We start from the raw sequence: 14,280 nt of genomic DNA on the forward strand, positions 1-14,280 counted from the left end.
TTTGCAGGCAAGATGCTGCTAAAAATTATTAGTAATTTGAAAGTTGGTGGAGCTTAGTATAGATGGCCTAATAGAATGAGTACCACACACTGCTACTAAGCCCAAAATTATTTTCCAGGCAAGATGCAGCTAAAAATGATTAGTAATTTGAAAGCTTGTGGAGCTTAGTATAGATGGCCTAATAGAATGAGTACCACACACTGCTACAGGCCCAAAATTATTTTCCAGGCAAGATGCAGCTAAAAATTATTAGTAATTTGAAAGCTGGTGGAGCTTAGTATAGAGGGCCTAATAGAATGAGTACCACACACTGCTACTATGCCCAAAATTATTTTCCAGGCAAGATGCAGCTAAAAATTATTAGTAAATTGAAAGCTGGTGGAGCTTAGTATAGATGGCCTTATAGAATGAGTACCACACACTGCTACAGGCCCAAAATAATTTTACAGGCAAGATGCAGCTAAAAATTATTAGTAATTTGAAAGCTGGTGGAGCTTAGTATAGATGGCCTAATAGAATGAGTACCACACACTGCTGCTATGCCCAAAATTATTTTCCAGGCAAGATGCAGCTAAAAATTATTAGTAATTTGAAAGCTGGTGGAGTTTAGTATAGATGGCCTAATAGAATGAGTACCACACACTGCTACTATGCCCAAAATTATTCTACAGGCAAAATGCTCCTAAAATTTTTTAGTAATTTGAACACTTGTGGAGCTTAGTATAGATGGCCTAATGGAAACAGTACCACACACTGCTACTATGCCCAAAATTATTTTCCAGGCAAGATGCAGCTAAAAATTATTAGTAATTTGAAAGCTGGTGGAGCTTAGTATAGATGGCCTAATAGAATGAGTACAACACGCTGCCAATATGTCCAAAATTATTTTCCAGGCAAGATGCAGCTAAAAATTATTAGTCATTTGAAAGCTGGTGGAGCTTAGTATAGATGGCCTAATAGAATGAGTACCACACACTGCTACTATGCCCAAAATTATTTTACAGGCAAGATGCAGATAAAAATTATTAGTAATTTGAAAGCTGGTGGCGCTTAGTATAGAGGGCCTAATAGAATGAGTGCCACACACTGCTAATATGCCAATAATTATTTTACAGGCAAGATGCAGCTAAAAATGATTAGTAATTTGAAAGATGGTGGAGCTTAGTATAGATGGCCTAATAGAATGAGCACCACACACTGCAACAGGCCCAAAATTATTTTCCAGACAAGATGCAGCTGAAAATTATTAGTAATTTGAAAGCTGGTGGAGCTTAGTATAGATGGCCTAATAGAATGAGTACCACACACTGCTATTAAGCCCAAAATTATTTTCCAGGCAAGATGCAGCAAAAAATGATTAGTAATTTGAAAGCTTGTGGAGCTTAGTATAGATGGCCTAATAGAATGAGTACCACACACTGCTACAGGCCCAAAATTATTTTCCAGACAAGATGCAGCTGAAAATTATTAGTAATTTGAAAGCTGGTGGAGCTTAGTATAGATGGCCTAATAGAATGAGTACCACACACTGCTATTAAGCCCAAAAATATTTTCCAGGCAAGATGCAGCAAAAAATGATTAGTAATTTGAAAGCTTGTGGAGCTTAGTATAGATGGCCTAATAGAATGAGTACCACACACTGCTACAGGCCCAAAATTATTTTCCAGGCAAGATGCAGCTAAAAATTGTTAGTAATTTGAAAGCTGGTGGAGCTTAGTATAGACGGCCTAATAGAATGAGTACCACACACTGCTACTATGCCCAAAATTATTTTCTAGGCAAGATGCAGCTAAAAATTATTAGTAAATTGAAACCTGGTGGAGCTTAGTATAGATGGCCTTATAGAATGAGTACCACACACTGCTACAGGCCCAAAATAATTTTACAGGCAAGATGCAGCTAAAAATTATTAGTAATTTGAAAGCTGGTGGAGCTTAGTATAGATGGCCTAATAGAATGAGTACCACACACTGCTGCTATGCCCAAAATTATTTTCCAGGCAAGATGCAGCTAAAAATTATTAGTAATTTGAAAGCTGATGGAGTTTAGTATAGATGGCCTAATAGAATGAGTACCACACACTGCTACTATGCCCAAAATTATTCTACAGGCAAAATGCTCCTAAAAATTATTAGTAATTTGAACACTGGTGGAGCTTAGTATAGATGGCCTAATGGAATGAGTACCACACACTGCTACTATGCCCAAAATTATTTTCCAGGCAAGATGGAGCTAAAAATTATTAGTCATTTGAAATCTGGTGGAGCTTAGTATAGATGGCCTAATAGAATGACTACCACACACTGCCAATATGCCCAAAATTATTTTCCAGGCAAGATGCAGCTAAAAATTATTAGTCATTTGAAAGCTGGTGGAGCTTAGTATAGATGGCCTAATAGAATGAGTGCCACACACTGCTAATATGCCAAAAATTATTTTACAGGCAAGATGCAGCTAAAAATTATTAGTAATTTGAAAGATGGTGGAGCTTAGTATAGATGGCCTAATAGAATGAGTACCACACACTGCAACAGGCCCAAAATTATTTTCCAGACAAGATGCAGCTAAAAATTATTAGTAATTTGAAAGCTGGTGGAGCTTAGTATAGATGGCCTAATAAAATAAGTACCACACACTGCTACAGTCCCAAAATTATTTTCCAGGCAAGATGCAGCTAAAAATTATTAGTCATTTGAAAGCTGGTGGAGCTTAGTATAGATGGCCTAATAGAATGAGTACCACACACTGCTACTATGCCCAAAATTATTTTCCAGGCAAGATGGAGCTAAAAATTATTAGTCATTTGAAATCTGGTGGAGCTTAGTATAGATGGCCTAATAGAATGACTACCACACACTGGCCAATATGCCCAAAATTATTTTCCAGGCAAGATGCAGCTAAAAATTATTAGTCATTTGAAAGCTGGTGGAGCTTAGTATAGATGGCCTAATTGATTGAGTACCACACACTGCTACAGGCCCAAAATTATTTTCCAGACAAGATGCAGCTAAAAATTATTAGTAATTTGAAAGCTGGTGGAGCTTAGTATAGATGGCCTAATACAATGAGTACCACACACTGCTGTTATGCCCAAAATTATTTTCCAGGCAAGATGCAGCTAAAAATTCTTAGTAATTTGAAAACAGGTGGAGTTTAGTAAAGATGGCCTAATAAAATGAGAACCACACACTGCTACTATGCCCAAAATTATTTTACAGGCAAAATGCTGCTAAAAATTATTAGTAATTTGAAAGCTGGTGGAGCTTAGTATAGATGGCCTAATGGAATGAGTACCACACACTGCTACAATGCCCAAAATTATTTTCCAGGCAAGATGCAGCTAAAAACTATTAGTAATTTGAAAGCTGGTGGAGCTTTGTATAGATGGCATAATAGAATGAGTACCACACACTGCTCCTATAACCAAAATTACTTTACAGGCAAGATGCTGCTAAAAATAATTAGTAATTTGAAAGCTGGTGGAGCTTAGTATAGATGGCCTAATAGAATAAGTACCACACACTGCTAATATGCCCAAAATTATTTTCCAGGCAAGATGCAGCTAAATATTATTGGTAATTTGAAAGCTGGTGGAGTTTAGTATAGATGGCCTAATAGAATGAGTACCACACACTGCTACTATGCCCAAAATTATTTTCCAGGCAAGATACAGCTAAAAATTATTAGTAGTTTGAAAGCTGGTGGAGCTTAGTATAGATGGCATAATAGAATGAGAACCACACACTGCTACTTTGCCCAAAATTATTTTCCAGGCAAGATGCTGCTAAAAATTATTAGTAATTTGAAAGCTGGTGGAGCTTAGTATAGATGGCCTAAAAGAATGAGTACCACACACTGCTAATATGCCCAAAATTATTTTACAGGCAAGATGCAGCTAAAGATTATTAGTAATTTGAAAGCTGGTGGAGCTTAGTATAGATGGACTAATATAATGAGTACCACACACTGCTACTATGCCCAAAATTATTTTGCAGGCAAGATGCTGCTAAAAATTATTAGTAATTTCAAAGTTGGTGGAGCTTAGTATAGATGGCCTAATAGAATGAGTACCACACACTGCTACTAAGCCCAAAATTATTTTCCAGGCAAGATGCAGCTAAAAATGATTAGTAATTTGAAAGCTTGTGGAGCTTAGTATAGATGGCCTAATAGAATGAGTAACACACACTGCTACAGGCCCAAAATTATTTTCCAGGCAAGATGCAGCTAAAAATTATTAGTAATTTGAAAGCTGGTGGAGCTTAGTATAGAGGGCCTAATAGAATGAGTACCACACACTGCTACTATGCCCAAAATTATTTTCCAGGCAAGATGCAGCTAAAAATTATTAGTAAATTGAAAGCTGGTGGAGCTTAGTATAGATGGCCTTATAGAATGAGTACCACACACTGCTACAGGCCCAAAATAATTTTACAGGCAAGATGCAGCTAAAAATTATTAGTAATTTGAAAGCTGGTGGAGCTTAGTAAAGATGGCCTAATAGAATGAGTACCACACACTGCTGCTATGCCCAAAATTATTTTCCAGGCAAGATGCAGCTAAAAATTATTAGTAATTTGAAAGCTGGTGGAGTTTAGTATAGATGGCCTAATAGAATGAGTACCACACACTGCTACTATGTCCAAAATTATTCTACAGGCAAAATGCTCCTAAAATTTTTTAGTAATTTGAACACTTGTGGAGCTTAGTATAGATGGCCTACTGGAATCAGTACCACACACTGCTACTATGCCCAAAATTAATTTCCAGGCAAGATGCAGCTAAAAATTATTAGTAATTTGAAAGCTGGTGGAGCTTAGTATAGATGGCCTAATAGAATGAGTTCCACACGCTGCCAATATGTCCAAAATTATTTTCCAGGCAAGATGCAGCTAAAAATTATTAGTCATTTGAAAGCTGGTGGAGCTTAGTATAGATGGCCTAATAGAATGAGTACCACACACTGCTAATATGCCCAAAATTATTTTACAGGCAAGATGCAGCTAAAAATGATTAGTAATTTGAAAGATGGTGGAGCTTAGTATAGATGGCCTAATAGAATGAGTACCAAACACTGCAACAGGCCCAAAATTATTTTCCAGACAAGATGCAGCTGAAAATTATTAGTAATTTGAAAGCTGGTGGAGCTTAGTATAGATGGCCTAATAGAATGAGTACCACACACTGCTACTAAGCCCAAAATTATTTTCCAGGCAAGATGCAGCTAAAAATGATTTGTAATTTGAAAGCTTGTGGAGCTTAGTATAGATGGCCTAATAGAATGAGTACCACACACTGCTACAGGCCCAAAATTATTTTCCAGGCAAGATGCAGCTAAAAATTGTTAGTAATTTGAAAGCTGGTGGAGCTTAGTATAGATGGCCTAATAGAATGAGTACCACACACTGCTACTATGCCCAAAATTATTTTCCAGGCAAGATGCAGCTAAAAATTATTAGTAAATTGAAAGCTGGTGGAGCTTAGTATAGATGGCCTAATGGAATGAGTACCACACACTGCTACTATGCCCAAAATTATTTTCCAGGCAAGATGCAGCTAAAAATTATTAGTAATTTGAAAGCTGGTGGAGCTTAGTATAGATGGCCTAATAGAATGAGTACCACACGCTGCCAATATGTCCAAAATTATTTTCCAGGCAAGATGCAGCTAAAAATTATTAGTCATTTGAAAGCTGGTGGAGCTTAGTATAGATGGCCTAATGGAGTGAGTACCACACACTGCTACAGGCCCAAAATTATTTCCCAGACAAGATGCAGCTAAAAATTATTAGTAATTTGAAAGCTGGTGGAGCTTAGTATAGATGGCCTAATAGAATGAGTACCACACACTGCTACTATGCCCAAAATTATTTTACAGGCAAGATGCAGATAAAAATTATTAGTAATTTGAAATCTGGTGGCGCTTAGTATAGAGGGCCTAATAGAATGAGCGCCACACACTGCAACAGGCCGAAAATTATTTTCCAGACAAGATGCAGCTAAAAATTATTAGTAATTTGAAAGCTGGTGGAGCTTAGTCTAGATGGCCTAGTAAAATGAGTACCACACACTGCTACAGGCCCAAAATTATTTTCCAGGCAAGATGCAGCTAAAAGTTATTAGTCATTTGAAAGCTGGTGGAGCTTAGTATAGATAGCCTAATAGAATGAGTACCACACACTGCTACTATGCCCAAAATTATTTTCCAGGCAAGATGGAGCTAAAAATTATTTGTCATTTGAAAGCTGGTGGAGCTTAGTATAGATGGCCTAATAGAATGACTACCACACACTGCCAATATGCCCAAAATTATTTTCCAGGCAAGATGCAGCTAAAAATTATTAGTCATTTGAAAGCTGGTGGAGCTTAGTATAGATGGCCTAATGGATTGAGTACCACACACTGCTACAGGCTCAAAATTATTTTCCAGACAAGATGCAGCTAAAAATTATTAGTAATTTGAAAGCTGGTGCAGCTTAGTATAGATGGCCTAATAGAATGAGTACCACACACTGCTACTATGCCGAAAATTATTTTACAGGCAAGATGCAGATAAAAATTATTAGTCATTTGAAAGCTGGTGGAGATAAGTATAGATGACCTAATAGAATGAGTACCACACACTGCTACTATGCCCAAAATTATTTTACAGGCAAGATGCAGCTAAAAATTATTAGTAAATTGAACGCTGGTGGAGCTTAGTATAGATGGCCTAATAGAATGAGTACCACACACTGCTACAGGCCCAAAATTATTTTCCAGGCAAGATACAGCTAAAAATTATTAGTAATTTGTAAGCTGGTGGAGCTTAGTATTGATGGCCCAATGGAATGAGTTCCACACACTGCTACTATGCCCAAAATTAATTTCCAGGCAAGATGCAGCTAAAAATTATTAGTCATTTGAAAGCTGGTGGAGCTTAGTATAGATGGCCTAATGGAATGAGTACCACACACTGCTACTATGCCCAAAATTATTTTCCAGGCAAGATGCAGCTAAAAATGTTTAGTAATTTGAAAGCTGGTGGAGCTTAGTATAGATGGCCTAATAGAATGAGTACCACACACTGCTACTATGAGCAAAATTATTTTACAGGCAAGATGCAGATAAAAATTATTAGTAATGTGAAAGCTGGTGGAGCTTAGTATAGATGGCCTAATGGAATGAGTACCACACACTGCTACTATGCCCAAAATTATTTTCCAGGCAAGATGCAGCTAAAAATTATTAGTAATTTGAAAGCTGGTGGAGCTTAGTATAGATGGCATAATAGAATGAGTACCACACACTGCTACTATGCCCAAAATTATTTTACAGGCAAGATGCAGATAAAAATTATTAGTAATTTGAAAGCTGGTGGAGCTTAGTATAGATGGCCTAATTGTTATGTTCTGCTACCAGAGCTAAGGAAAGAGAGGAGATCTGTCCCTACGATAGAACTCAGCTGAATCCCTACGATGTAACAGGGAACCTGATCCTGCGATCAGACCTTCTAAAGTCCTAAGCTAGTCTGTACGGAGACCTATAGATGTGGGGAAGGAATCCCTACAAGTACTAAGGACTGGGAGGAAAATGGACACCTCCTAACAGAAATAGTAGCAGACAGACGAACAAACAAAATATATAGAACATAGAGGTCCGTAGACCAAGCAAACTAACAGAGTTAGATACAGAGCACAGGCTAGCTAGAAAGTAGTTATACAATGAAGTCCAGCAAAGCCAGAATGGCGGAGCAGTATTAAATAGGCTAACAAGGTCATGTGACCAGCAAAGGAAAAAACCTAAGAGCAAGGTTCTAACAGTACCCCCCCTTCTAAGAGGATCCTCCGGATCCCCTAGGACCAGGCTTATCAGGAAATCTCCTGTGAAACGCTCTGATAAGTCTGGACGCGGAAACATCATCAGACCTCACCCAAGAGTTATCCTCGGGTCCGAAACCTTTCCAGGCCACAAGATACTGCAAACTACCTCTATACCGTCTAGAGTTAAGGATGCGAGAAATTTCATATTCCCCGTCCTCCACCACCGGAGGAACAGAGGCAGAGGCGTCACCATCCGACACAACAGCTTTTTTTAACAGAGAGACATGAAATACCGGATTAATTCTCCAGGAGGTAGGAACCTCCAACCTAACAGCAGATTGGTTGACAACCTGAAGCACCTTAAAGGGCCCTACAAACTTAGGGCCCAATTTCTTAGAAGGAATCCTCAACCGCAGATTCCTAGAGGACAACCAAACCATGTCACCAACAGCGAACAAAACCTTCTGTCGTTTCCTATCAAAGTAGTCTTTAGATTTTCTGTTGGCCTCCTGAAGATTACCACGCACATCCGTCCAAACTCTCTCCAAATCACCGGAAAAATTCTCATCCTCAGGCACGGCAGATCCCAACTTGGAGAACGACCCAAACGACGGATGTCTCCCAGAACAACAAAAAAAAGGCGAACAACCAGCAGAAGAAGATGTATGATTGTTCAGAGCAAATTCAGCAAGTGGCAGAAACTCAGACCACCCCTCTTGATTGTCTGCCACAAAACAACGCAAGAACTGCTCAACATCCTGGTTTTTCCTTTCTGTCTGGCCATTAGATTCAGGATGATATCCGGACGAGAACGACAAATGAACTCCCAACCTGTCACAAAAGGCACACCAAAAACGAGCCACGAACTGAGGACCCCTATCAGAAACAATGTCAGTAGGAACGCCATGAAGTCTGACAATTTCCTTGACAAAGACCTTAGCAAGAGTTTTAGCGCAGGGCAGTTTGACGAAGGGAACCAAGTGACACATCTTGCTAAAACGGTCCACGACCACCCAGATGACAGTAAAACCCTCAGAGGGGGGAAGGTCAGTTATAAAGTCCATAGCCAAATGTGTCCAAGGAGCACTGGGAACCTCCAAAGGACAAAGCAACCCCGCAGCAGGAGTATGTGAGGACTTAGATCTAGCACATATAGTACATTGACGCACCCACTTAATGACTTCCTTCTGCCATCCAGGCCACCAAAAACTGCGACCCACCAGTCTCTTGGTCTCAGAGATTCCGGGATGACCTGCCAACCGAGATTCGTGACACTCAACAAACAAATCTCTCCTAAAGGTCCCAGGCACAAACAACCTCCCATGAGGAGTGTTAGATGGGGCATTCTCCTGTGCTTTAAGAATCTCATCTTCCAAAACGGAGTCCAAAGCAGCTATCACAACACCTTCTTGTAAAATGTTCTCCTCTTTCTCAGCACCAACTATGGGAGAAAAACTGCGAGACAAGGCATCCGCCTTAACATTCTTAGTACCAGGGATGTAAGTAACGGAGAAATTAAACCGCGAGAAAAACAGTGCCCACCTAGCCTGACGGGCATTTAGGCGCTTGGCAGCATCAAGATATATCAGATTTTTATGATCTGTAAGAACCTGAACGGGAAATTCCGCACCTTCCAAGAAGTGTCGCCAGTGTTCAAATGCGAGTTTAATAGCCAATAATTCCCGATTACCAATATCGTAATTCAGTTCAGTCTCCGAAAATTTTTTTGAAAAAAAGGCACAGGGATGTAATCCATCCCCGTTATCCTGAGACAATACTGCGCCAACCCCCACAGAGGAAGCATCAACCTCAACCAAAAATGGCTTAGTCACATCAGGCTGCATAAGGATGGGAGCAGAGGTGAACCTCTCCTTGAGATACACAAAAGCTTCAATGGCCTCAGAAGACCACTGAACCGCATCAGCACCTTTCCTGGTGAGATCGGTCAGAGGTTTGACAATACTAGAAAATTTTTTTATGAATTTTCTGTAATAATTGGCGAAACCTAAAAACCTCTGTATCGATTTCAAACCAATAGGCCTAGGCCATTCCTGTACAGCTTGAACTTTAACCGGGTCCATCTCAAAACCTTCGCTGGAGATAATGTAACCCAAAAAACTAATTCTCTGTACAGCGAACTCACATTTCTCCAGCTTAGCAAAAAGCGAATTGTCCATTAATAACTGTAATACCTCACGTACGCTCCGCCAATGAGACTCCAGATCCGGCGAATAAATCAAAATGTCATCCAAATACACAACCACATTTTTGCCGATCAAAGGTCTAAGGATGTCATTAATAAGATTCTGAAAAAATGCAGGAGCATTAGTAAGACCAAAAGGCATAACCAGATTCTCAAAATGACCCACAGGAGTGTTAAAAGCAGTCTTCCATTCGTCACCCTCCTTCATGCGCAACAGATTGTATGCCCCCTTAAGGTCAATTTTAGAGAACCACTTGGCCCCCATTAACTGGTTAAACAGATCAGGAATCAATGGCAGTGGGTAAGGATTGCGTACAGTAATTTTGTTAATCTCACGAAAATCCAGACAAGGACGTAAACCGCCGTCCTTTTTTTTTACAAAAAAAAATCCAACCGCCACAGGAGACTTAGAGGGCCTAATGTGACCGGCGGCCAAACTTGTCTGTATGTATTCCTTCAAAGCCTTCCTCTCAGGAATAGTAAGGTTAAATAAACGACTTTTAGGAAGAGTCGCTCCAGGGACAAATTCAATAGAACAATCATAGTCTCTATGGGGAGGCAAAACCTGCGATTCCTTCTCAGAAAAAACTCTCCAAAAATCCTGAATAGGAACAGGCAATTCTCCCCTATCCAAAGCTGCAATACGCCCGTTACAACACTTGTCATAACATTTATGGCTCCAGGATTTAATTTCACTGGTAGACCAATCCAGTACAGGATTGTGAAATTTTAACCAGGGCAATCCCAATATTACTGGAGAAGGCAAGTTATTCAAAACTACCAAATCCAATTTCTCATGGTGAACACCATTAATAGTGAGAGGAAATTCACAGACCTTGAGAGTAATATTCTTCAAAGGGGAACCATCCACAGAAACCACAGCAATGGGGGATGATAAAGGTTCGGGTTTTAAATTGAGTCTTTCCAAGAATCCCCCATCAATTACATTCAGAGTAGACCCACAATCAACAAACACCCGAAATTCCATTAATTTTTCCAGAGCAATCGTGGAAGCAGCTAAAAATACACCCTTGGAATTTAAACAGGCAATACGGGCATGACTGACCATTTTTTTTTCTTTCTTCATACGAAGCTCACAGCCTTTAATCAAATGACCAGATTTTCCGCAATAGAAACACAAGCCTTCAGAAAATCTACGGTCTTTTTCTTGAGAGCGAGGTGCCACCGATCCAATCTCCATCGGTTCACCACTGTTAGTACACACATTCTCATAACCAGAAACTGACATAGCAGAGGATTTGCTCTCATTAACCCTTGCACGCAGTCTCCTATCCACCCGTATAGCTAATTGCATAGCCTGTTGCAAATCTTCAGGTGTAGGATAAGCAATTAGCAGGTCTTTAACCCTTTCATTGAGCCCAGCAAGAAATAGACTTTTCAGAGCAGAATCGTTCCACCCTGTTTGAGTAGACCAACGACGGAAATGAGTACAATATTTTTCCACATTACCTGATCCCTGTCTCAAACGTCTCAACTCAGTCTAAGCTGATGCGACACGGTCAGGATCATCATATAATAGTCCTAAAGCAGAAAAAAAACTATCCACTGATCTAAAGCATGTATCACTAGGTTGCAAAGAAAAGGCCCACTCCTGAGGCTCTTTGCGCAAAAGTGACATTATGAACCCTATGCGCTGGGATTCATCCCCAGAGGACTTGGGTCTCAAACGAAAATACAATAAGCAAGCATTTTTAAATGAAAAAAATTCTCGGTGTTCACCAAAAAATAAATCCGGCAAACATACCTTAGGCTCCAAGAAATGTGCTCCAGGACAGTTACTCACGTGCTGACGGAGCTCGGCCACCTCCAGAGAGAGTCCCTGCAGGCGATGAGCCAAATCCTGAACCGACACCATGATGGAACAGAAAAATCTTTCCTTAGAGAATTTGCAGGCTGGACTTACTGTTATGTTCTGCTACCAGAGCTAAGGAAAGAGAGGAGATCTGTCCCTACGATAGAACTCAGCTGAATCCCTACGATGTAACAGGGAACCTGATCCTGCGATCAGACCTGCTAAAGTCCTAAGCTAGTCTGTACGGAGACCTATAGATGTGGGGAAGGAATCCCTACAAGTACTAAGGACTGGGAGGAAAATGGGACACCTCCTAACAGAAATAGTAGCAGACAGACGAACAAACAAAATATATAGAACATAGAGGTCCGTAGACCAAGCAAACTAACAGAGTTAGATACAGAGCACAGGCTAGCTAGAAAGTAGTTATACAATGAAGTCCAGCAAAGCCAGAAGGGCGGAGCAGGATTAAATAGGCCAACAAGGTCATGTGACCAGCAAAGGAAAAAACCTAAGAGCAAGGTTCTAACACTAATAGAATGAGTACCACACACTGCTAATATGCCCAAAATTATTTTACAGGCAAGATGCAGCTAAATATTATTGGTAATTTGAAAGCTGGTGGAGTTTAGTATAGGTGGCCTAATAGAATGAGTACCACACACTGCTACTATGCCCAAAATTATTTTCCAGCAAGATACAGCTAAAAATTATTAGTAATTTGAAAGCTGGTGGAGCTTAGTATAGATGGCATAATAGAAAGAGAACCACACACTGCTACTATGCCCAAAATTATTTTCCTGGCAAGATGCTGCTAAAAATTATTAGTAATTTGAAAGCTGGTGGAGCTTAGTATAGATGGCCTAAAAGAATGAGTACCACACACTGCTAATATGCCCAAAATAATTTTACAGGCAAGATGCAGCTAAAGATTATTAGTAATTTGAAAGCTGGTGGAGCTTAGTATAGATGGCCTAATAGAATGAGTACCACACACTGCTACTATGCCCAAAATTATTTTCCAGGCAAGATGCAGCTAAAAATTATTAGTAATTTGAAAGATGGTGGAGCTTAGTATAGATGGCCTAATAGAATGAGTACCACACACTGCTACTATGCCCAAAATTATTTTCCAGGCAAGATGCAGCTGAAAATTATTAGTAATTTGAAAGCTGGTGGAGCTTAGTATAGATGGCCTTATAGAATGAGTACCACACACTGCTACAGGCCCAAGATAATTTTACAGGCACGATGCAGATAAAAATTATTAGTAATTTGAAAGCTGGTGGAGCTTAGTATAGATGGCCTAATAGAATGAGTACCACACACTGCCAATATGCCCAAAATTATTTTACAGGCAAAATGCTGCTAAAAATTATTAGTAATTTGAAAGCTGGTGGAGCTTAGTATAGATGGCCTAATGGAATGTGTACCACACACTGATGCTATGCCCAAAATTATTTTCCAGGCAAGATGCAGCTAAAAATTATTAGTAATTTGAAAGCTGGTGGAGTTTAGTATAGATGGCCTAATAGAATGAGTACCACACACTGCTACTATGCCCAACATTATTTTACAGGCAAAATGCTCCTAAAAATTATTAGTAATTTGAACGCTGGTGGAGCTTAGTATAGATGGCCTAATGGAATCAGTACCACACACTGCTACTATGCCCAAAATTATTTTCCAGGCAAGATGCAGCTAAAAATTATTAGTAATTTGAAAGCTGGTGGAGCTTAGTATAGATGGCCTAATAGAATGAGCACCACACACTGCTACTATGCCCAAAATTATTTTCCAGGCAAGATGCAGATAAAAATTATTAGTAATTTGAAAGCTGGTAGAGCTTAGTATAGATGGCCTAATAGAATGAGCACCACACACTGCTAATATGCCCAAAATTATTTTCCAGGCAAAATGCAGCAAAATATTATTAGTAATTTGAAAGCTGGTGGAGCTTAGTATAGATGGCCTAATGGAATGAGTACCACACACTGCTACTATGCCCAAAATTATTTTCCAGGCAAGATGCAGCTAAAAATTATTAGTAATTTGAAAGCTGGTGGAGCTTAGAATAGATGGTCTAATAGAATGAGTACCACACATTGCTAATATGCCCAAAATTATTTTACAGGCACGATGCAGATAAAAATTATTAGTAATTTGAAAGCAGGTGGAGCTTAGTATAGATGGCCTAATAGAATGAGTACCACACACTGCCAATATGCCCAAAATTATTTTACAGGCAAAATGCTGCTAAAAATTATTAGTAATTTGAAAGCTGGTGGAGCTTAGTATAGATGGCCTAATGGAATGTGTACCACACACTGATGCTATGCCCAAAATTATTTTCCAGGCAAGATGCAGATAAAAATTATTAGTAATTTGAAAGCTGGTGGAGCTTAGTATAGATGGCCTAATAGAATGAGTACCACACACTGCTGCTATGCCCAAAATCATTTT

Source organism: Phyllobates terribilis, unplaced genomic scaffold, assembly GCF_046119375.1.
Source record: "Phyllobates terribilis strain yellow unplaced genomic scaffold, ASM4611937v1 Scaffold_1__5_contigs__length_1240528914, whole genome shotgun sequence".
NCBI classification, from domain to species: domain Eukaryota; kingdom Metazoa; phylum Chordata; class Amphibia; order Anura; family Dendrobatidae; genus Phyllobates; species Phyllobates terribilis.